At 40.5% G+C, this 24781-nt stretch overlaps 1 protein-coding gene across 11 annotated transcripts in view; it reads right to left on the minus strand.

The window, feature by feature from the left end:
• The window catches only part of ENOX1 (ecto-NOX disulfide-thiol exchanger 1), a 374358-nt gene that overhangs the window by 258890 nt on the left and 90687 nt on the right, over window positions 1-24781 (minus strand). Inside the window, exon 1 of one of the 11 annotated variants that reach the window (XM_068929747.1) lies at window positions 15039-15057. The exons of the other annotated variants lie outside the window; for them this stretch is intronic. The gene's annotated coding sequence lies outside the window, so the exon portion shown is untranslated. Of the gene's footprint in view, window positions 1-15038; window positions 15058-24781 lie in introns of those variants that run through there. 11 annotated transcript variants of the gene reach the window in all.

The following is a 24781-nucleotide window of genomic DNA, read 5'->3' on the forward strand; positions in this document are numbered from 1 at the left end:
CATGAATTCTTCAACAGAGTCAAGGCAAACCTGCCGTTTCACACCTCCTGCGTGTGCTATTCAAAGTCAAAAAACAAGTTCTATTCCCCAGGATGCATCAGTTGCTATGTTTTTGATTATGACAACTATGATACACAAGGGTAAATCCAATACACTGTAGCTTTTCGCTACAATCCCCCTGGAATCCACACCCGTTGTTGTAAGGATAATTATCTGGGTATCCCCAAGGCCAATTTTTGCAGTTTTCATATAAAAATCACCTCTTGCATAAGACATGAAATTTAAAATCATCCCCTTCACAGATATCATTGAGTCACTCCATTACCTCTGGGACAGATATAAATTATGCATTCTTTGATTCTCTTTAAAATTTTAGATGCACAAGGGGACAGAGAAGCATCTAAATGATACTAAAAATATAAGGCATTCAAGAAAGAAACAATAACTTGTATGGTATTAACTGCTACAATGCTCCGAAGGCTCCCTGCCTGGTCAAGAAAAGCACATAAAGCACTGAAACATAACAGCAGGCTTGCATGCTAATGGCTGCTAGTGACAAGGACTCATTGAATGTCACTGCTTCAGATACTGCGTACTGTTCATTTTTCTTATCTGTGTGACCTCTCCTTTGAAATGACTGATGAAGCTCCTATGAATTAGCATCTCTGCTTCTGGGCATTTGCCACCAAGAAGGCACTCAGTTACATCTCTACTAACATACAAAAAATAAAGAAGGAAAAAGAAATCATAATCTTTACAGAGAAATCACAATCTTAACAAAGAATAGACTGTTAAAGGGTGCTCGATCTACACTGGAAAAGGACTACTTTTCTGAAGCTTCCTCATTAGGTGAGCTTTTACATCAATGCCCTTTAAGAGTATTGGCTTGTCACAATACACGCATTCGTATTTCAGACTTGGCTAACATTTTCATAATTGGTGTGAATAAAAAGGAATAGCTGCTACTGCAAGACAAAAAGAAATTTCTCTGTTCTAATGCCCTGCTGCTATGATGACCCATTTCACACTAGCATCTGTTCTGTTCTGATGAACCACTCCAGATGTAAGCTGGCAAAACAGCCCTGCAAGTATGTTACCCAGACATCCACTGAGTGCTGCAGATGTTTTTTTCCACACTTCACATTTAATGTGTGCCTGATTAATTTTTTTTTTATTATTTCAACTACTTGGCCTGCAGAATTTCCTATGAAATTTCCTGGGATCCAATCTGCAGCCATAAAGAGCAGCTTCTTTCTTGTTAGCAGGTTCATTAACATCTGGAATAATGAGTCAAAAGAGCCTGGGTTTGAATTGCCAGTGCAATGCAAACTTCGGTAATCTATTATGCCTTAATATTATTTGCCTGAGGTTTTAACACAATACTCAATTTCAGTTTCAAAATTACAGATGTTTGTAATATTCAGATGCATCAGTCTGACCGAAAATATTATGCCCCTTCTCTGCCTCAAGCCCTTGACCTGAATGAGGTTAGTGACAGGGTTATGAATGACTTGAGCAGAAAACGAAACACAAAAGTAGTTTTATCGTGAAGTACAATATTTCTTCTGTCACTTAACCAATTTTTTTTCATCTCAAAATTACAGGGTAGACTGCAAATCTTCAAGGCTAGCAACCACTATGACAGCCTAAGTGCCATTTAAAAGAATAATAATTTATGAGACGCCTTGGTAGAATAGCAAAGGTCACACAGAAGACTCCCCAGGGAGGAGGGGATGACAAAGGTTATGAAGATGACTAAAGACTAGCCTATAGGAAGGGATATTCTTGGAAGGAAGATGTTTTGTTGCAATTGCTTCATTCTACCCAGCCCAGGAGCTGCATCCAAACACACATTTCTCCCTTCGGTTGACTATAAGACATTGCTTATGAAATACGCTTCTGAAATATGCGGCTTAGCAGCTTGGCCACATACCCATGGCCCACAGAGTCACAACAGGACACTCAGCGGCAGATTTCAGGCCACCTTGTTCCACACCTGGGGAGTCAAACTTGAAAAATTCCCAAAGTCTTTGCAAGCCATTCCCAAATTATACTCCACTTCCGGAACGGTCAGTACCATATTCAGACTTCTAACAGACGATCACAGATTGGTTCACTGTTCCTTTCAGCAGCAATGTGAAGAGTCGGTATACAAGCAGCCTAAGATACACAGATGACACATTGCTTCTAGGCAGTTGTAAATTTGCACACCAGCTATCATGCTACAAAAGCATCGGGCTGCTTTTCCTTGCCACAGCTACAGCATTTCCCCCCCCCCCCCCCCGCTTCAGCTGCAGACAGAAAAAAAGACAAGGATGAAGACAAGCAGGAACAACTCTTCTTGGCACAGCTCCACTCTGTGCAGCATCATTTCTGGGCTCATAAAATAAGCATTAACTGGTGGGAGACGCCAGCATTGCAAACCTGGGGGTAACCGGCAGTGTCTGCAGAACATCAGAGTGATAAAGGAAAGCTTAACCTGGAGCCAGTGTGCAATACGAGAAATCTCTTATCTCTTCAGAAATGCGTGGCCATAACTGTTTAAAAAACTGACAGTTTCCAACTGCTCCTGATCAGCTGTGAAAAGTTTCTGCAGCCAGATCAATGGCTGGCACTTGCAGGGGAGGTCTGCATGACTCTGAAGTGTATAGATGTAACATTTGTCAGTCAGGAAGAGGTTATTGACCACTTAGAGCGTAAAGGATTTTGCATTTGCTGCAGAACAAACCACTAAAGCCCATTTTCCTGCTACTTCATCTCCATGTCAGGCCTCCCATGTTTGTAAGTAGAGGTGCTGAGAGATGGCTAACCATTCAGGTAGGTTTACCAAAGGTAATTTTCACAAATTCTTATTTATTTTCTGTATTCAAACAGAGCTACCTGCTGAAGGGGGCTAACACTCTGGACGTTACCGGTATCTGCATTCTCTTATTCTGGCAGTTGCTTGTCTTCTGCCATGGCTGATGAAGCCTTTTCCAGATCATAGACAATTTTTACAATCTCATAAGCATGAGGAAATGACAGTGGAGTGTGCCTTTGGGAGACTGAAGGGAAGGAGGTAAGTGGAAGGCAAGATGCAGCAGAGCAAGCCTCAAATTATAACAGTATGTTTTATTCTGCATATCATCTGCAGGAACAAGGGAAAGAGAACTTAATGGCGCAGGAAAGCTGCGGACACAATGAATAGCCCACGAGACGTCCCCTCCCAAACGACAAATTCACAGGGCACTTTGTCAGGGAGCCCTCCCGAACCTGACTAGGAAAGGCAAACTGTACTTTCAGTGTGTGTTTTGCCTAACACTTAGAGTTGCTTACTGCAGCACAGCAGCTTCTTCCCAGTGCCAGGTCTTCATGGGCTCTATGTGTGGGGGTTTTATACTCTCTGGTGTTGGTTTTGAGTGCTCCATCTACCTTTATTAATTTTAAACAGAATGGTGGGATGTAAATTCACCATTGGGGATATGTCAGTGTTTGCTCAACATGCTCCGTATACCTTTATTAATTTTGCATAGAATGGCGGATGTGATTTCACTCTGGGGGAAAATCAGCGGTAGCGGAAGGCCTTTCCCACAGCAGGGCAGCAGTGGGGAAGGGGAGATTATTTCTCTGTGGGTTTGTTTTGAGTGATTTGTGTATTTTCATGGGTTTCTAAAGCTGAGGAACTTGTGCTTTCATGAACAGGCAGTTACAATGCCATGACCTACTGTTCTGAAGAGGTTGATTATCTTAATGTAGCATTTGTTATGCAAGTCTTACAGCTTACAGTACATTTTAAAAGCAGTAGATGATAGCTTTTTCATTGTGCAGGAAGAGTATGTACAGGGCAATGTATGAGGTGCATGTAAACAGCTTTCAAAATTAACAAAAAGACTTACTTTTTTAATAGTACAAATGCTTAAGAACTACATAAACTACAAAAGGTTTGTTGTTTGACAAAAGTTCACAAGGTTTAACCTGTGGCTCCTTGCCAAAACTGCCTCAATCAGCGTGACCAGCTTGGCAACCTGTCATTTCTGCCCCCACAGTTCCCGGTCCTCCAGTGAGCCTGCACTTGGCATGGATCGTGCAGGGACACTTGACTGCCTGGGCTGCTGTTCCCCTGGGCTTGAAGGAGGTGTTGCAGAGATTTGCTCCCTTCTGGAGACGTTCACCAAAGCCTGTGGAAACTCAAGGCTTCATGCATAGGGCTCAGCCAGAAAAAGAGGAGTGATTGGCTTAGGAGGAGTCTGCATGGACCATATCCATCTGTCTGTTACCTACCTTTAACTCACACAGCAGTGCTACAATCCATCATTTCAAATCCCTTTGCCTCTAGACTCTTGGTCCTCATATATCTTTATTCATCAGTATCCTGACAATAAAGGGAATGTCCCATCACTGTCCTCTTTACTTTTCTGGAAAAAATCCTGAAGAAAATAATTTTCCTGCCTCCCTTCATTTCCAGAGTCTTCCAGAACATCAAACCTTTTTCATATTCAACTTTGTCAAAGATGGAAAATATTGAACATTGGCACCCCGAAGGGTCTGGCACCTTCAGGTACGATTGCCAAAAGGCAAGGAAAACAGGGATACTGTTCATTATTCAGGTTTTCATGGCAGAAAATACATATATTTTTTCATCTACAACTATGCAGTACCAGGAACAAAGCCTGCTTCCAGTCTTGGAAGACTTCACACATCACAGGTCTTTTTTCCTCTTTTTCTCCTACTGACTTTCAGAATGCAAAGTGGGAGACTCCCCTATAGGTCCTCCAGCATGTATAGCAGGTGGTCAGCTGCATGTTTACTGTGCACGGCAATGCAGGTTTTGATTCCTCTCTATGCCTGATTTCTCTGTGATTCCTCAGTATAGGAACCTGTCTGTCATGAGCAAGTGGCCGTGGAGCAAAGGTATCAACGTACAGCAATTTGGGGGTAGTCTGCTGTATGGCAAGGGAGGTGACTGCTCACAAGGGCAGTCTAATGCTTTTTTTGCACTTCCCCAGGCAGTTGTGACATGGAGGGCACCTGACCAGACAGCAAAAGAACTACTGGTTTTACTGATCAGAAGATGCCTCAGTAAGATTTATACTGATAAATAAGGGCTTCCTAGGATTTTTATTGCTGAGAGTGTGTTACTGAGATTACTGCTCATAACAGACTTGAAACGGTGAACTGAATTAATTGCTTGCTTGATCAAAACACGTTATATACTTGAAAACTGAATTATGGAATAGCTGGCTCTCACTGCACACATTTATGTGTCAAGTCACTCTTTTCCAAATCTGGTGCAGCTGGCACATGAACTCCTTGCATAACTGATGGCTGGGGGCAAAGAGTTTCTGCACTGGGACAGGAGAAGCATGGTTACCTTTCTGAGCATCAGAAAGAGCAAGCAGGAGCTGCCTCAGTTACAAAAATGGATGAGAGAAGCAGGAAAAAAAGGGGGCTAGGGGACTGTACCTGGCTGTCATGAGCTCTGTAGGTCAGTGCTTTTATCCTTGCTGAGTATGGCTAGATTTTGAACAAGTGGGAGAGGAAGAGGAAGAATAAGATTTGGAAAAGGGCAGGATGTGGAAATTGGCTTACATCCCTCTGAGATGATAGCATGCACCTCAGAGAAAAAACAGTAAATGCCAGGTACATGTCAGAGCATGTAGTGCTAGCAACTTTTAATAAAGGCTAAGGCAATGATACTCACTGCTCCTTGCTATGCTGCCAGCAGCCTGGGTGTTCCCAGAGACCCAAGGCATGCAGGCAGGCAGGCAGGGGAAGGAGGGGGCAACAGCAGCTGAGCATCCCTGCCTATCTGTGCACCTCATTCAGGATACTGCTTACTGCAGCCCAAGCAGGGGAACATCAGTCTTCCAGTCCTCCACATCCTTTGTCTATTAGCTGCATCCTAGATAAACTGCAGGTCGGCAGTGGTATTCTGTGCCCAGTTCCTGCCAAGTCCTCCAAAAATAAAATGGAGTCTAGACTTCTGCTTTATGTCCTTGGCCTTCTTGTAAGTGGCTTTTCTCTTCTCTGTTTCAATACTACTGCATATGAAATTCTGGAGGGGAATTTCATTCAGCTATTGCCTCAGCTATCCCCTCAAAATCCTATCCCAAAGCTTCCCTACCAAACCTCCAAAGCTTCCCAGATATTCTACTCTCTCTCTCATGGGATAAGATTATCATAGAACCATATAATAATTTAGGTTAGAAGGGACCCCTTGAGGCCCAACCCAAAGCTACCCACTTTAAGCCTTGTCCAGCCACATTTTGAATAGCTTTGAGGATACAGATTTCACAGCCTCTCTGGGTATCAGTATTTGACTACCCTCATGGTGAATTTTTTTCCCCCTAACATATAATTAGAATGTCATACATTCCAAATCATATCTGTTGCTTCTTGTCCTGTCATCATCCACCTTTGAAAAGAGTCTGGCTTTGTCTTCTCTATAGCCTCCCATTAGGCAGTTGAAGACAGCAGTAGCATCCCCCATTGACCTTCTCTTCTCCAGAATGAACAACCTCAGCTCTCTCACCCTCCCTTCATATATCCTGTGCTCCAGCCCCCTACACATCTGGGTGGGCCTCCACTGAACTAGCTCCAGTATCTCCATGTGTTTCTTGTATTGGATAGCCCAAAACTAGACACAGTTATCCAGATGTGCTCTCACACGTGCTGAATAGAGGGAAACAATCACTTCCTGCTAACCTATGTCCAGCTGAAAGCGTCCAGGAGGCAGCAGAGCACAGAGCTGGAAGAAAATGCCCTAGAAATGTGTGCCCAAAATGCATGCTAAATATATGCAGTTTTGGCATGAAGGGGCTAGCACTGAAACCAGGAGATGACAACAGGCCACCTAACCCTAGAGCAGCAGCAGGCCAGCTCGTTGAGAGAGACTGCATAGAAAGGAGGGAAAAAAGGTAAGGAATATTATAATATTTCAGAGCACAAAACCACTTGAATATTAGTATGAAGCAGCTACAACAGAGCTTAAATTACTGCTGATCCTAACAAAAATAAAAACAGCAGTAATTTGCCCATTACAATATAATAAAGAACTGTACCACACAAACACAGATTTTTTTTTTAATATCAGTGTAGCCTGGTTTCAACGCTATATAGCCTCAGCATGACTTGGCCATAAAATGGGACAAAGTGATATAAACCAGTTGATTTCAGTGGTGTTTCTGCAGCCCAGTACCCTCCCCCCCCAAAAAAAAAAAAAAGAAGAAGAAAGCAAAAGACTATGATCTAGTTAATATTCGCCCATTTGCCAAGAGGTGACATATTTGAGTATTCTATATGGACCTAAGATACCATGCAAATAAATTCATTCACTCCCCCGCCAAACTACATCTCTAATACACAATATTACATCCTCCATATACCTAGACATGAGACCACTGATAACAGGAGCAAAGAACTTCTAACAGATACCAGGAATGAAGTGCACTTGCGTGTGACTAGAATAACAGTTATGCTTCTTTCACCTTTGTGAATAACTCCCTTAGCAAAGAGCCATTTTAGTACTAAGACCATGAAGTCTGCCTGAGAAGCAGCAGCAGCAGTAAGTCCAGAGAAAACAACAGCCTGGAGGAGAACACTTTTATCAGGACTGCAAATGCTGGATATATTCACAAAAACGACTTTCATTATTATGCTTTTTTTACTATGGCAACAGTAGCAAGAATTGAATCTATACCCAGAGCTGATCATAAGGAGAAAAGGAAAGCAAAACTTAGGCTTTTTTTTTACGTTGTCACTGGAGGAAAAGACCACAACTAAAGGAGGCAGGAATAACGTTCAAAGCACTGCAACAGCTGGCAAAAGCTCCTGTTCAGTGCAATGATTTGAGGAATCTACACATGAAATATGAATTCTGGTTATTGTTTAAGATATTATTCAGATGCTGTTATGAGTAACTCTATATCATGGATTCTTTTGTGCCAACATGGATTCACTACATGGACAAGACTCCAGAGAAGTCCCTTCTAGATAAGGAACACCAGCCACTTTTTCACTTTTCCTGGGCTGGAGGCACTGCTGAAAGGTGCTGAAATGAGTCAGTACAGACTTTCTGCCTCTTTTTTTTTCCTTTAGCTTTATTCTTTCTTGTAAATATGTGATGGGCTCATTCTGATTTATTTGATATTGGCTGCTTACAGTCAATGATACAGTCTTGTCCTTGACCCAGAAAAATTTACACAGTGATGGTGTTAGTAGATCGATTTTATGCAGAGAGGGAAGTGGTCTTTTAGACTGAACTACCTTTTTCTTAAACTAAGATCCATGACTCTAAATACAGCTACAGGATGCTTCCAGCAGGAGTACAAGCATTTGCCATGTTTGTACTTCTTAAAAATAATCTGATAGGACTGGGGCCACAAAACAATTTTTGTGGTTGGAAGAGGTTAACAGTACAATTAAGGTTGAGAACCGCTGTTCTAAACTATTTAGAGTAGAAAAGAGCAAAGCTAGGATTTGGAAATAACGTTCCTTTTCAGACTATGGGCTAGAGGAACGAGCAGTGCTTGTAAGAGTTCCCATAGGCTTCTGTCTCTTACTAGATAAACTGTTGGGCTTGAGATTTGCTGAAGCTTCTTGCCGGCCTCCACTTTTACTTCTAGTTGTTGTGTGTTGCATTAATTAAGCCTGGAGGGGATATATATGGGAGTCTCGCTATGCCTGCGTTCATATACAGTAGGTTCTGCCGGAGACGAGAAGAGGTTTTCTGGCTATCTGATCTGCAAGAATCAGCGAGGAAACCTGAGGGATTCTGTGACTCCACACCATCACAGTAATGAGCAGGGAGATGCCCTTGATGGAAGGAAGGGTCATTATTTTTCAAAACATTTTTCCTACACATATCACTAGCTTGCTCACTTCCAGTTTAACAAGCTGCTCTTAAGCCAGAAATCAGCCTGACAGAGACTTCGAGAAACAAAAGTATGATTAAGATCCTAAAACCTTCACTGTTATATTTCAGATACATCTTTGTCATGTTACTGCTGCCTTTGGAGCCTCCATCCAGAGACAAAAAGCTTTCAGCAAATAAATATTTCAATGAACTAAAAATAAACAAAACCAGAAGCTAAACCCAAACCCAGCAACCATATACCAGGGCATGCTTTTTCAAAGGAGTATCTTAATGGCATCCTACCGTGTCTCTATAGCTTTGCATGTGGAAAGTTTCTACAAAACCAGTTGGCATTCACTGAATATCAAACAGCAGTAAGAATTCTGTATTGGAATTAATTCTTAAAGCACTTGTTTTGCTGAAATGATGGCACTGCAAAATATTTGCACTCAAGCAACTACAGACACATAAACTGAGGTCATGTCTTAAACAAAATAGATTCCTCCTGCACCTGCAAGTGACATATATGTGCCTTCGTAATGTGGCCATCACTAAGGCATCTGTGCCATATGGAAAAACTGCATGCATAGGAGAGTTATATTGAAGACTCTGTACGTACAAGTAGAGGTCAGCTCTGGAAAATAGGGAGGCAGGGTCTCTTGTAGCCCAGTCCTAAGAGCTATACTTTAAAAAAAAACAGCAGCCATTTGTGCAGCTGAACTGCTGTGTTTGCAAGTACATATGCAAGTTACAGATAATAAAAGCAAGAAATTAGTCTCATAAGCCATTTCCAAACGCAGTTATAGTCTGTGTATACATAGCATATGATGTGTTTGGCACTCCACAAATACAAACAAATGAAGTATGACATTTCTCTGAAACATAAGCTTCTACTTTCATACATCCTCTTCAATTAGACTGAAATATTTCAATTTAATTTTTAAAGCTTCTGAACATTGAAGGTGTTGTAAAAATTAGAAGAGTTTTTCCATATAGGGTAAATGAGTCATAGAAAAAACATGAGCCTGTTCTGAGAGGATGCGCAAAAAAAAAAAAAATCCTTATACAAACTTGACTAGAAGTTTGCAAAGAGAAATACTCAGACTTCTGCAAAGATCATTTCAGGTAAAGGTTTGAAATTCATACTGTTTATTTAGATGTATTTAGATGTAGGTGGATATCCAACATGAATTGGAAGGGGAAGAAAATCTGTTTTTTTCCTGGAATTGGTGACCTTTATTAAGGTCACCTTATTTTGATTTATTACAAAATTGCTTTTCCTTTGCCAACAGCACTATGGCATATGTATAGTGTTTAAATGCAGAAGATATGAAGTCCCTCAGAAAATCCACACTACTTTGTTTAGGAAGTATTTTGATGATTGTTTCTTTGAGCCATCATGTTGGCTTCCATATCCCTTTCCTCCCTTTCCTGCATTCTTCTGCAAACTTTTCTTACCCTCAGCCATGCCTGTGGTAAGAAATAATCTGTCCAAGTTAAAAAGAAAAAAAATGAAAAAATAAATCTGTTTCCTGATCCTATTCTTTACACAACTACAGAAATACTTGCACCAGAGCAGCTGGCAGGGTATCTTAGGGTTGAGATGAGTAGCTGGAGTCAAAAGTGCTTCCGTTAATGTTTCTTCTTCAGAAGAAATACTTCACAAACACCTTGGGTGTTACAAGAACCTATAGATTTCCAGTGATGGCTGGGTCAGCAAGCTCTAGCACAAAATACCAGACAGTTGTGTGCGGGCTAGACAGTGCGTACAGACAGGAGGCAGGGTAAGGACAGCATTTTGAGCCAGAATGGTTATTTCTGCACTGGAAATAAGGCTCTGATCTCTAAAACATCTGCATGATACTTTCCTCAGGGAAAAAAAGAAAAAGAACAAACTTGATTTAAAAATACAGTCTTTAAATCTACTTTATTCTAAGTCACATTGTAAGAAGATGTATGACTGAGATGGGAAAAGCAGCTTCTAAATTCTTACTTGCAATTTTGAGGGCAACATCATGGAAACTATGTTTAAAGACCCAACTGTGTCAGCCCACATACATGTAAATTGTCCTGTAGCATTCAGAAGCATCTACTTCCATTATTAAGGATATATGGCTGGAGACAGGCTTACAGCTTTAAACTGAAGTTACTTTATTTATGGCAGTAAGTTTCCTCGAGCTGATCAGAGAGCCGCAAATGTCCTGCTACAAATAAAACTCAAGAACATATAATAGTTGATACATTTGTGGGGCAGCTTGAAGAACTCTTTTGAAAAAACTGTTCTTTGAAGTCTTTTCCCCCATAGAACAGCTTGGAGAAGAGTATCTCCGACAAAGGCCCATCTGGGTCCACAACACTGGTTATTTGTTCTCTTTTGCTCTTTACAAATGAAGCAAAATACAGTTAATACATTATTCATGTCTTCAAGCATATTTTTATTTAGCCTATTTTGGTTTGTTGTGCCTTGGGAACTTTGCTTTTCTGGTTAGTAACAAAATTGAAATATTAGGGCAGAACACCCACCAATCTACAGTGCATGAAATTTTTAAAATTTCAGTGAAATGGTTTCTCTAGCTCTCTTTTCCTATTCTCTTTTCTTATCAGTCACCAAGCCATTTTCAGCAATCTGGCCTGTCATAAGAGTAGAGCCGGCCAGTTGCTATTAGTCATTTCATTTCCTGTTAAGATGATCTGTTGTTTCACCAACATGAATAAGATAAACTTTTCCAGTAACATGCTACACTGTTTCAGTATTGTAGTTTCAGTACAGAAACTGCTCTGTGCCTTATACTTTTAGAATTCTAATTAAGATAACGCTTAAAGCAGGTAGGCACATGACACAAGCAAAAGATGATCCTCATATCACAAGGAATTTACTCTATTTCAGAAGTGAAACAGTGAAAGAGAATTGCAAAGTGCAAGAGAGAAAGGAAGGGAAAAGAGGATAAGACAGTAATGAGATTAGATGGTTAATTCCATTCCTTACATGCACATCTTAATACTATTTTTTTAATTTTATTTTGGGAGCGTAGGTATATTTTGGCATGGCATTTAGCAGCAATTTATGTTCCCCTGGAAACAGACAGGAAAGGTAGGGAGTAAGAATAGACAAAGGAAAGCAGAACAGAAGAGATGGGAAGAAGGGGGCAGGTGAAGGGTTTTGGTGCAAGTGAAAGATGAGCGCAGACTAAGCTGCAAGTGAAGTGATGCTGAGGGGGAAAAAAAAAGCAGTAACTAAATGAAGATTTGCATGGGCAGGAGAACAGGAATGAGAGGTATATACTGCAGAGTATAGTGGTAGCCTTCCCCCAGCAACCCTCATCTCTATTCAGCTCTACCCATCTGGTTAGTGGGCAACATAGGTACAAAACAGTCATAAATTGGTATTCTTAAGACACTAAATCCCCTCTTCTTCTTATGTCATTATGTGAGTTCCTAACTACTCAAGAGACTTCTTTTGGGGAAGGGTGCACAGAAATTGGCAGTCCCTTTGTATAAGGACTTTGTACAGAGGGTAATCTTTGAAAGTACTGTCCTCCTTCTTATATGGCTACAAGACAATCTGAACTGAACCAGTTCTGTTCCTGACGCTTCAAAGAGCTTAGAGCGAGTGAGGCACCAGCATTAATCCTATAAGTCCCAGGAACCAGAGCAAGTTATTCTGAAATTCGTAGCAGAGAAACTGTCCCAGCCCTCCAAGCGGTAGTGGGAGACTCTTGTAGGGTGTCATCCTCACCATGCCATTCAAACACCAAATCACTGGAGCTCCTCTGTTGTGAACAGCATTCCACCCAAATGGTGGAAAATAACTATTATGGAAGCAGGCATTTGTATTTTGTCCTTTATGCGATCTACTTAAAACCAGGCTGTCTTGGTTTCCTACCACTGGTTCTATTTTTCTAGTGGTGATTTTGATTTTTTCTTTAAATTTATTTATTTTTCTAACTTTCCGTGAGTCTGATGGGACATTGAAAAGATGAAAGTTAAGAGCTGAAGAGGGAGGGAGAAGGGAAGTACTGCTAGGGTCTCATATCTGAGCGATGCCAGTCCATACCCTCCCCCTCACCATGCATGCTTCTCAGCTGTACTCACCCAGTGGCATAGCTGCTCTTTTGCAACGAGGCATCCCCTGGACACAACTAACACGTATCAGGTAATCACATTCTGGTATGCTTGAACTAAGTAGGAACTTTCCTGGCTCACAGCCTGAGAATAATCTGAACAGGGCTAGGAAGCAATTTCCATTAGTGACTTGGCATTCTTTCTCTGATAAAATTTCCAGGGGTACCTCATGTGGTTCCTAAAAGGTCCACATCCCATTCTAGAGGTAGCTGCAAAAGATGAACTGAAAGCCAAGCCTCTGAACTTATTGGTGATGTTACTTGCTCTTGAGCATCTTCGGTTGCAAATGTTGCTAGCTCAGATCTGTCTGATAAGCCCAGATCTGAAAGATAGCTGGTAGAATTTCTCAAGTTGACTCCAGACTGATCATCAGAGCTCAGACCTTCAAGTGGGGTCTGCAAGTGTCCATCAGGCATAGAGCAACAGCAAGGATGGAAAAAGTTTTGCACTCCAGGTGGAAAATTGCATCTTGTGGGGGCAATGAGAAGAGTATCTTTTGGATATTTTAGTCTTAAACCTTGCTTGTGACTTGAGCTTTCTGAGACAAAAAAGTACAGGCCATGTGACCAACAGTTAAAAGTGGACAGCATTTTGGAGATATCAGCTGGCCTCTCTCTAAAGGGGTGGGCCAGAACCCAGTGTCACTGTTTGAGCAGGGCTTGGCTGGCAACCTGCTGGTACATCAGCTCTTCAACCTACCACTGCTGCTGCAGTCACTGCTACAGCAAAACATGGGCTAACGTTGCTAGGCTTCCAAAAGTTGATATTGTCTCTTGTGGAGCAGCTACTGGGCAGGTTGTTGTTGCACTGAAAAAACTGAGGCTGTTTTTCTACCATTCCTTTGCAATAGGAAACAGAAACTCTACTTTTTGGATGAATCAAAATGGAATAGTCAGTATTAGCCTACTCACCTGGCCAAAAGTCTAAGCCTATGCTTGATGATAAAGACTGCTTTTCACCTACCCCAGCTTCACCTTTCAGTTAAGTGAAGCTCTTCAGGAAAAACATCAGCCTTTTTTCCTTTCCTGTTGAACCCAGATTGGCATCTGGATGTATTCCTTCTTGTCTTTCCTCCTCTGGCTGCTAAAGAGGACCCGTTTTCCTTGGTTCTGCTATGCAGTTAGCTTTTGGAAGACTAAATCCACCAATCGCACAAGAGGCTTTCTCCTGCTGAGGCAGCAGGAGTTATATCAAACACTGGGAACACACATTCAGCAAAAGCCCTCATAACTTCACGGTGCAGTGCAACACTGGCTTAACTTGGGTCCTGAAAATTGCTTAATTGCATCAGTGTACCACTGTACCTGCTATCATTAGCTCTGCCTCTTAATAAGTCTAATTAGCCCAGGAACGGCAGCACTGGAACGGCACATCCTTTCATGGTGATACTACTGCACATTGCAAATGAACCAGTTCAGCTGCTACTCCTCTGCACTCTGCTCCAATATTTGGGACAGATAAGTCCAAAGATGAGCCCACAATTACTTCTTCTGACTCTGCTGTACTTCCAGTTCCTCCCTTATACCTCAGTGTGGTAGAATCTCTTGCCTTAGTGGCATGGTAAAGCCAATTCAACCTCTCTCTGATATTCTACAAGGAGAAAGAAAATCCTACTAAAAGTGTGACATTCCAAAAATGCTACTGTATTTTAGACTTTCATCAGCTTTTACTTCATACATTCAGTACCTTCCAAAGTCCTCTTAGCCAGCACCACAGTCATCACATGTTCATGCATGTAATGCCCTCTTTTTGCCTGTTTTTGTTTTTTTTTTTTTTATCCTTCTCTGGGGTCCATATACTGGAATAGGGATTTTCTAAAAGGTTTTTAGAAAAGCTTCCTACTATTTCCATTTGCTATTCTTTATTGCTGTGCTGAGGTTTCACTCAGCTGATACGGAGGTTCTGGTACGCCTAATAGTCAGTTCCTCCTGTTGGAAAAATCAGACTGAGACACAGCAGTAGAAGCAGCAGTCAGACCTCATTGGAAAGATGCAGATTTTCAAAGCTGTTTTGAGTATAAACTCATTTAAAAATCATTTAAGAGCCATTTAAATTAATTACAAAAAAGAATAAGAAAGCTTACCTTACCAACAGCTTTAGGGTCTGTACTGCTCATCTCTTAGCCTGGATCCCAGATGGTCAGAGCACCAAATTGCTATTCCGATTTTAATTATTCTTGCTATTATATTGAAGATATGTCTGGAGACAGATTAGGGAACCCGTTATGAGTGGCCAGGAAGTAGGCACACACAAAACTATCAAAGAGCCTTGTAATACCCCAGCACTGGCTAGCCAGTAAACTGTTCCGTCCAGATCCGTCATTGCTGGAAAAGCTGCAAGCAAACCAAGCAGCCAAAAAGTCTTTGCCCAGCTGACACCCATGCATCATGCTCCCTATCCAAGAAACGGTTCCGGGAACTTTGCTTGCAACATTTTACAAATACTTGTAGAGTTTTGTAAGCTGGCTAGCTATGGGCTTGGGTGAAACTGATTATTATGCTAATTAGATGTGCTGGCTTGAGTATTATTATTATTATTCTGCTTCTCTTCATCCATACAGAGTGAGCTAAGTGCAGAAGGATTTTCCTGCAGATGGTGAACAGGCTGAAATGCTGGTTCCTGATATTCTTCTGTTCCCTGATCTTCATCTCACATTCACAATCATTGGATCATTGAGACTATTCATCTCAAGGATCATTGAGACTATTCATATACCAGGCTGAGAGATTACAGAGTGGCTGAGGTTGGAAGGGACCTCCAGAGACTATCTAGTCCAACCACTCTGCTCAAGCAGGGTCACCTGGAGCAGGCTGGCCATGACCCAGTCCACACAGCTTTGGAACATCTCCAAGAAAGGAGACTCCATATCCTCTCCAGGCAACCTCTTCCAGTGGTCAGTCACCCTCACCCTCACAGTAAAAAACTTTTTCCTTATGTTCAGATGGAGCTTCCTGTGTTTCAGTTTGTACCTGTTGCCTGTCATCCTATCACTGGGCACCACTCAGAAGAGGCTGGCTCTATTTTCTTCATACCCTCCCTTCAGATATTTATACGTATTGATAAAATCTCCCTCAGTCTTCTCTTCTGCAGGTTAAGCGATCCCAGGGCTCTCAGCCTTTCATTATGCGAGAGATGCTCCAGTCCCTTAATCATCCTAGTAGCCCTTTGCTGGACTCTCTCTGATAGCTCCATATCTCTCTTGTGCTGCAGAGCCCAGATCCTAACTAGCTCCAGGATGCAGCAGGGCTGGCAAAATCAGCCACCCTTAAGGAGAGAAAAGGCAACTCGAATTGTCAGTTCCAGACAGGGACAAGCAAGCTGGCAGACAGGCACCCACACCAAAATCTATTTTGGCTGGTATATTAGAGATAGTTCAGCTGCCTTTGCCATATTATTAATTCATGCCCTCTCTATGCAACATTGCCTGACTTAGAGTTACACAGAACCTAAGCGTATATTAAAAATACTATCACTGCATAAACAGCTCATTAAAATAGATTTAAAATGGGGTCTATAAAACTAAAATAAACAAATCTAAACCAAGGGTAGAATGCCCTTAAAATTAGAGATTTACACTCGGCTGGAGAAAACAAACGAGAGATAGTTCTCACTCCAGCCTTACAGATGTGCTTACCCAGCTGTATATCCTGTAACGATTTAAAAGGCAAATCTAGTATGATTCCTCTGCAGGCAAACACTAATTCCTTACCTTCACAGACAATTGAAAATAGACATAAGTTGAATATACGGTAGTTTAGCTAGATTATTCCAAACAGACTATTTTCTCTAATTCCACAAGATAGATCCCTTTAAGGATATGCCTATACACTCAACAGTAGTCCTGAGCTTTATCTGCCCATTCTCTGTACTGCAAAGTTTGATACACAGACAGCTCCACTCTAGAAAAAACAGTTTGATATCTTACTATAAAACTGTGCCCATGCTAAGAAAGCCTGCCTCCAGGGGACCGATTTTTGTAACTCATAGGGCTTACATATTACCAAAAACCTCTACGGCTCTGCTTCAGTTTTAGTGCAACAGAAGTGACCTAGATTTTATGGCACTATTCACCTCTCAACGCATAGATGTGGAAGCACCTTGAAGTGTTCAGGACATCACAGTGAATAAGACAGAACACAGATCTGTTCCTCTGTCCACTGTGAACGCTAATACAAGATTTGGTTTTCTGACAGTATTTTTAAAAATATTTGCAAGTAGACTTACGGATCACATTTAACAAATGAAATCCTTCGCCAAAATAAAGATACATCATTTAATGCAGCAAATTTAATATTACACTGAATGCTGTACAAATCTTCATTTCCGTCTAGCAGCCAGGGTCAACATCATCATCAACATCAGGGCCTATTCATCTTTTTAGAACAATAAACACATCAGTTCTAGGCATAGTATTCTATTACTCTGGGACCAACTATCAAAAGGTTTGTGGCAACAATAAAAATTCAGAGTATTTACTGCTCAATATGCCTGAGATCCAGCACTTTCCAGCTTAATGCATTATTATGGGGAATATTAGTTTCAATATGTAATTTCCAAGGGACATGAAATGTTCAAACCCAAGTGGAAGAGAAAATGAAGTAGCCTAAACCATGATGTTTCAAACAGCATTTTTAAACAACAGTTTTTCCATCCTAATCTATAATATCTAATGCACAATATCTATGATTCTGAAACAAACCCCCTCATTTTGCTATCTATTTTATTACTCATTACTGTTCATTTATATCACCTATTTTGGAAAGAATATATCATAAAAATCTCTGTAGTGTTTTAAGAAATAAATAATTTTCAGACATTTTAATAGTGCCACGAGAGCTGTATTTCACATCATCTATGATAATGAGAACTTACCATTTGTTTCCTCACAATTTCTTTAAAACCTTCTTCTCCACTGGGACCCTTAGTAAACCATACTTCCCATTCAAGGATGAGACATCAAACATAATGAGAGAAAGAGAAGGAACAGGAGTTTGCCAGCTCTGTAGCGCTGGCATGATTCACAAGGGGAATTTTATGTCTGCCTCTAAACAGATGTCACGGCAGAAGAAGTGGACACACCCTTTCCAGATGGATCTTCAAATGTCATCTTGATGCTGACATAACGTGCTTCCATTAAATGTCACATCCAGAATGACCCACTTCCATTTCTCCTATAAATGCTGCAGTGTCCCAGCAAAGACTGTTCATCTTTTCCCTTAATTGTTGTCAGTTTTGCGGAACTGGAAAAGGCCTGTTAGGCCAAAAGGACCTAAGCAATTATCTGCCAGTTCAGAACTGTTCCCAGAAGTTCTTCTAGCACTGCTACCTTAAAAAGGGCTATTTTCATACTTGCATACTATTTGCAATCATCTGACCTATTTGTGGCAAATAATGGAGAAAAAATTCACATCGTACACAGTACTACCATCAAGAAGCTCACCACTCTGAACATAATAAGCTTTTTTCCCCCAAAATGATGCCAGTTGTTCTTTTGTTTTTTCATGAGAGGTCATAAACAAAATTACTTTTAGCTACAGACTCTCTGAAAAATCTGGCGGCCATGAGTTTCCTCGAGTCTCGTAGTACCTGAATGCCACAAAACTAATATTGCTGTTGGTAAAAATGAGAGCAATTCCACTGATGTCAATGTTGTTTCATCCTTTAACACCAGCAGAGAAGCTGGTATGTAGTACACATGCAAAACAACTGCATAATTTTTCTGTTCTGTCAGGCCCATGCTTCAACTTCAGCAGAGGTATTTATCCAGTTTTGGAGGTGACCAGTATTTGCAATGTCAGCACTTAACCCACTATGGAAAGGCAATAGACATGGGTACACATGGTACCATGTACTGTAATGTTTACTTCCTTGACCTCACATGAAGTTGATTCGGTGTGGCTGCACCCCTCAGAAGAGCTGAGACCTCATGGTACAGCTTATATGTAAAAAAAATTCATGAGGTTCTTTCAGTTAATAAAACAGCACCACAAATATGAGATTACTTCTGGCTTCCTATGGATTTATTGAAAACAAAATAAAACAGAATATCCTTCAGCCCACCTGTGAATGAGCTGTGTTTGCTCTGCTGAGAACAGCGTCTCCTACCATTCTTGCTAAGGAACAGGGCTTGAGAATACCAGTAACACTGTTGTGGCCTAAATTCTTTTTGAATAAAAAAAAATCTGCTTAAGTTGCATGAATTAGAAAATGTTAACTCTAGGATAAACCAGTCTACCTTTAACCTCGGTACTCGTCAAACTATATGCATGTTAGCATGATATTAAGTGTACTGAGATAATTACAGGAAAATGCTTTTTTTCCCCCACAGTTTCTGTTGAGGGTAAATTCATATTCTACCAGATAAAGTTAACTGCTGAAAAAAAATAAAGCTGTAAAAACTATAGTAGAAGCTATTCAATAATTATGTTCTTGCTTGGTACACAAAACAAATATCCAGAAAATTGTGATCAACTTCTACTTCATGCCATACATCTGCTTCATAATCGGCTAGCTAGGTCTTTGATGTTCTGAAAAACACCAGTGACTGTCATAATTAAATCCTCTATAGTTATTCAGCTGCACAGCTCAATATTTCACACAATATCATCAGTATGAAAGCCCACTAATTCCTCAACCTGCTAGTGTAATTGGATTAAAATTCCTAATAATTATTATTTTTTAAAGGGTTTGGATGTACCAAACTTGAAGTTTGGTACATCGTGAGAGCCTCCCTCCTCACTTCAGCCAATACCAACAGCTCTGCTGCACAGTGGAGTAGCTGTCTTTTATGATAGAGCCACATCCACACTGCAGTCTTGCATAGCAATCTCATATGATGTCCAAAGTGCTGCTTTACTCCCTCATGCTAACTTGTTTGGGTATGTAGAAACCATAAAGCAATATGAAGAAACATTTACCAAGGACAAACATCTTCTTGTGGATTTTTTTAGACTAGAACTAATTACTTTCATGTTCTTTTGTTCCACGGCCTCAGAAGAGGAGTTTTAAATGATGCTAAGTTGATGCATTTGCGCACATATGAAGGAAATCAGAAGCCACTGTTTCACATCTGCTGTTTTTCATTTTGTGGTTTCCAATCCCAAGGCTTCTAGTAGACTGTGGAGCACCCAGCCCCTTCTGCTTTCTCTTCCCTTCCTCTCTACCAAAAATAGGAAAAAGCCAACCCACATCAATTTGTGCTAAAATATATTTAACTTTGACTACATCATAAATACTCCTAAACATTTTGAAAGCTCTTCAAAAATTTCAAAATTTTGTGCCTTTACTTAATCATTTTTTCCCAATAAGCTCCTTAAAGAAAATAGACTAAAGTGTGCAGCTAGTTTTCAAATATCCCTCTGTTGCTGGTGCTAAATATTTAAACAGTGTCTTTTGCCAGATTTTGCCAGCATGAACTATTTGGCTCCTTCCCATGGGGTTTACAGCCGCAACGAAATATTCACCCAAATTCTGGGGAAAATATGAAGTTAATATAAATGATAAGTTAAAATGTAAACACGCAAAATCACCATTGCTTATGGTACAGTTAGCATCCTTCAGTATGAATCACATTAATCCAGTACAGACCATACACTGTACTTTCATCTCGAAGAAGATACAGCATATTGCAGTCCTAACAACTTTTATAGCATGTCCTTGAAATGTCCTGTGCCTTTCATCACTGCTGAGAAAATATCTCAATCCCTTTTACTTTTTCTACCCATAATGATAGGGTAAGCAGTACCAAAAAATAAAAACAAAAACAAAAAACCCCACAATCACAATAGCAGAGGGGAAAAAAAAACCCAAAACCATGATTCATGGGCATAGAAAGTAAATCACTAGGAAAGCCTGTCTTGTCCTTCTTTTTATTTTACTCGTAGGTCAAGCGGTCTTGATGAAGCTTCTTCCACATGCGCTTGATTGGTTGCTCTTATATAGAAAACAGCTATTACAAACTCGTTATTTATTTTCAAAAGCTAGACTGAAGGGAAGTCCTGTATGGATTAACTGGATGTTTGCTAAAGAACTGCTACAATTACAGCTATCAAAGCTAAAGGACGGCACCAGTCTCTGCTCTATGATTTACCTGCCAGCATTGGGCAAAGTGGAAAACTATAAGTGATTGCTCCCTTTTGAGCACTCCACCCCAGAAGGGAAGGGAAAGGCTCCGCTAGCTAAATGGAACCTGTAACTTCCTGCACAGAAAATGAAAGTCGTTAGCTGCCCACGGTTCTATCTGTTTACCTGAATAAAGGTGATAAATTACCCTATTACATTTTCATACACAAATTTGAAGCCGGATTGAAGTCAGGTTAAGAAACTGCTCCAGTGAGTCTTCCTCACTACGTATTTACTCAGGGACCCTTATCTGGTAGAAGAGGCAGAGAAGAAAAGCCTCTGGGCAAGAGGGAGAAAAGCCGGGGAAGGAAGGAGAGGAGTCCTGCACTGAGAACAAAGGCACGTTTGCAGCACAGAGATGTTCCTGTGCTACCTTAATCTGTTTTCCCTGGCTGATAACGGTTGTTAAAACAAAGTAAATGCAGACTTCAATGCAACAGCAACCAAAATACGCAGCCAGGGCTCCTGATGGGCCAAGCTGAACTGTATATCACTGCATCTCCATTGCTACCCAGCGCTCCCCAAACCAGCTAGACATAGGTGCGAGCCTGGAGAAAGCTCCCCTTTCATTGCCGTGCAGACTCACGCAGTGCCTGACAGGGGCTTTACCACTTTTACACTTTCTCCACGCCTCAGCAGACTTATTTCACCAGCTCTCTCTACTTCTCTCTTTTCCTTGCTTCTCTACTTTTGTCTTCAGGCTTTTCCTTTGAGCGTCCTTTCTCTCTTCTTTCCTTTTCTGCTTATCTTCACTTACAGCATAATGGTAATGAACATAAAACATTAAGTGTAGCATCAGAACATCATCTGCAAAACCATTCCCTCCTTCGCTCCATCCAGAAGCTAGAGCCCAGCCACCCCTATCCCTCTTCCCCAAAATGCTTGTTTTTCTCCCTTTACATAAAAAGTCCTTCAAGACTTAGTCTCAAATGCCTGGGGCACTAGTCTTGACTAGTGTCCTACTATTACATACAAATAAAGTAGATCTGCAAGCAAACGTGGAGTACTGAAATCCAAAGCACTAACGTCAATCAGTTAGCACATTTTTTTCAGATCACTGTACAAAGATAATCCATACTTCCCTAAAATAAGAGGTCAGTATGCAAATCAGACCAAGATGTAAATTTAAGTCAAATTCTATCCTGAAATAGAAATATAAATTTCCCACTCAGTCACAGCATCTGTATGAGAAAAAAAAAAAACTCAACTTTTAAACGTGTTTAATACTCTGAACATGGAATATCTAACGACAGCCAGCAAGTACTTCTTTGTCTGATGAGCTGAGGGGAGGAGGGGGTCTGTCTACTGGAAACTCAGTGCCACTGTCTTTGTTCTACTTCTTCTCCAGGGATGCTGAATATCTCGAGCTTATGCAAAGTGTAGAACAGAAACAGTTTATATTAATCCATAAGATCTACAAAGTGAAAGGCCTCAATAAAATCCCAATCAGCTAAGGATGAATTGCCTAATTGTATTGATTTTTTATACCCTCTGACTTATGTACCCTCCAACCTTTTATGCACCTCGTTTCTTCTTTTAGATCCTTTACTGATTCTGGACCAGCCCTTTGAAGATGTGCTTGATTTCTGCATAGTCCAGTACATTTTTATGTTGTGTTTTTTCTGAAAAATGTATTTATTATAATAAATAAAACTTTAACTCTGGACTTATCTGGCAGTTTTGGAAAGTGGATGGGGAACCAAAACAACAACGTGCCCTTTTACAATATCTTCAGAGCTGCTCCTGGAGGGTTAAGCTTCCCCACTTCTGTTCATACCATCTCTAAGCACTGACCACCAGGAAGAAACTCAAAACAATAATTTCTTCCTCTGACCCATACCAGCTACCTTCATTTCTACTATGCTACTCAAAAAAAAAAGATGCCACATATTTCACTTTCAGATCAAAAGCTGGTAACATCTTTTTGGCATGTGTGAAATACAGAAGTCACCTAGTACATGGATACATGCCAGAACACAAATAGTGGAGGGCGTTAAAGTAACAGCTTCTCAGACAATATCAGTTACTTTAACAAGAACTTGAGGTAATTCTCTAGAATGAGGTAATTCTCTAGAATGCTGTTATAAAGCTAAGGCATTTTTCGCCTTTAGGTACCATTTAAAGATATTTATTTGTTGATAAATATAACACTTTTTATATAAAGCCTGCAAATTTTCAAACAGCAGTATACAAGAAGAAATACATCTGTTTTCTCTGAACTTGAAAAATCAGATGCCTTCAGGTAAATAATTGCACCTCTTTTTTCTCTCCTCTTGTAACCCTCAGACTGAATGAATATCTGCTTCATATTTCCCTGGGACTACATTTCAAATAAACACTCAGTGACGCCTCTTGCCAAGTCTTTCCAAACTACTAAGGACACATCAAGTATTTCTGGACTTCTTTGGAATGGAAAGATGTGGGTGACACACCCAGAATCACCGAGAGCTTGCATCATTGCTCTGAGCACATTTCGACCGCCTCTGGAAACGCTAGGTTTGTTTGTTGCTGTTTTTTTTATCTGTCGAGTCCTTGCTTGTCACATTCTTGGCAAAAAGAGTTTTATAGCACATTGGTTTTTGCAGACAGGATTCTTCTTGTTTAAAACTTAGTTTCAGCTATATTTCATTCGAGATTCTTAGCCATTTTCTGAACTCCTGCCACCACCACAGACAATGCTTTAACAATCAGCTACTATTCACTTTGCAAAACAAAAATGTTTCCAGCAGCACGAAGCTTTGCCCAGAGTCTTAGAGGCTAAACCTCTGGCACTTATCTTATCTTCATCCAGATCTGCAGAAATGTAATGTGTCTTTCCAGTTCATTAATGTAGATTACAATGAACAGAATGCAAATTCTTTAAAGTTTTATAAAGAATTTATCATGATTTCCATGTTTTCATTTTTCTTAGGCTGTTTCACATTTAGGGAGTTTCATTTCTTAGGTAGGGTAGGCCTAAGAAACCCTAGAAACTCAGTTTGCTTTCTATAAACGATTGCAGGCAGATGGAAGGAATGCCAACTACATTTGAAAGTATTGTTATAGGCAGCAATAGGTTAAGAGAGAATGAGGCCTGAACCCAATTAAAACAAAGGGCTCTCAAGAGAAAGAATGCTACTTTTCCATCCTCACAAAGTCTCCAGCTCTCCAGTCTCCTTGCTGTGTAATGCTACTCCTGCCATTCCTACCAGCTCCAGGGTTCCCTTCCGATGCTGTCCCTCACTCGTCTTGAGCCATGGGTTCCGGATTTTATTTCAATCCACTTGTACTCTCTTCCTTAAAAGTATCAGTATTAAACAATCTGTGTGGGAGAACCCCTATTTAAATCCGTCTACTTTCAACAATGGCAATAAAAATGATTGCATGCTTAAGCTTATAGAAAGCCAAGCACAAGACCTAGGCCAGTATTCTTTTAATCAGATAATTCCTATTCAGGCCAGACTTTCCGTGCAATAATTATTTCTCTAAAAAAGCTAAAAAAAAACTTGAATGAACTCAAGCACTTGAATGACTTTATTTAATGCCCATCATAATATTATATTACGAATATATTGGAATATTTCTTTAGCTTTGTATATATTTTCTTTTATAATCACACCAATAGAAAAATAATACCACACTCTGGGATAAAAGAAAAACACTGTTATTGGAAAGAAGCTTCTTCTTTAGCTTGCCAAGCAGCTACCAGCCTTCCAAGCAGCAGAA

Source organism: Struthio camelus, chromosome 1 (assembly GCF_040807025.1).
Source record: "Struthio camelus isolate bStrCam1 chromosome 1, bStrCam1.hap1, whole genome shotgun sequence".
In the NCBI taxonomy this organism is placed as follows: Eukaryota; Metazoa; Chordata; class Aves; order Struthioniformes; family Struthionidae; genus Struthio; species Struthio camelus.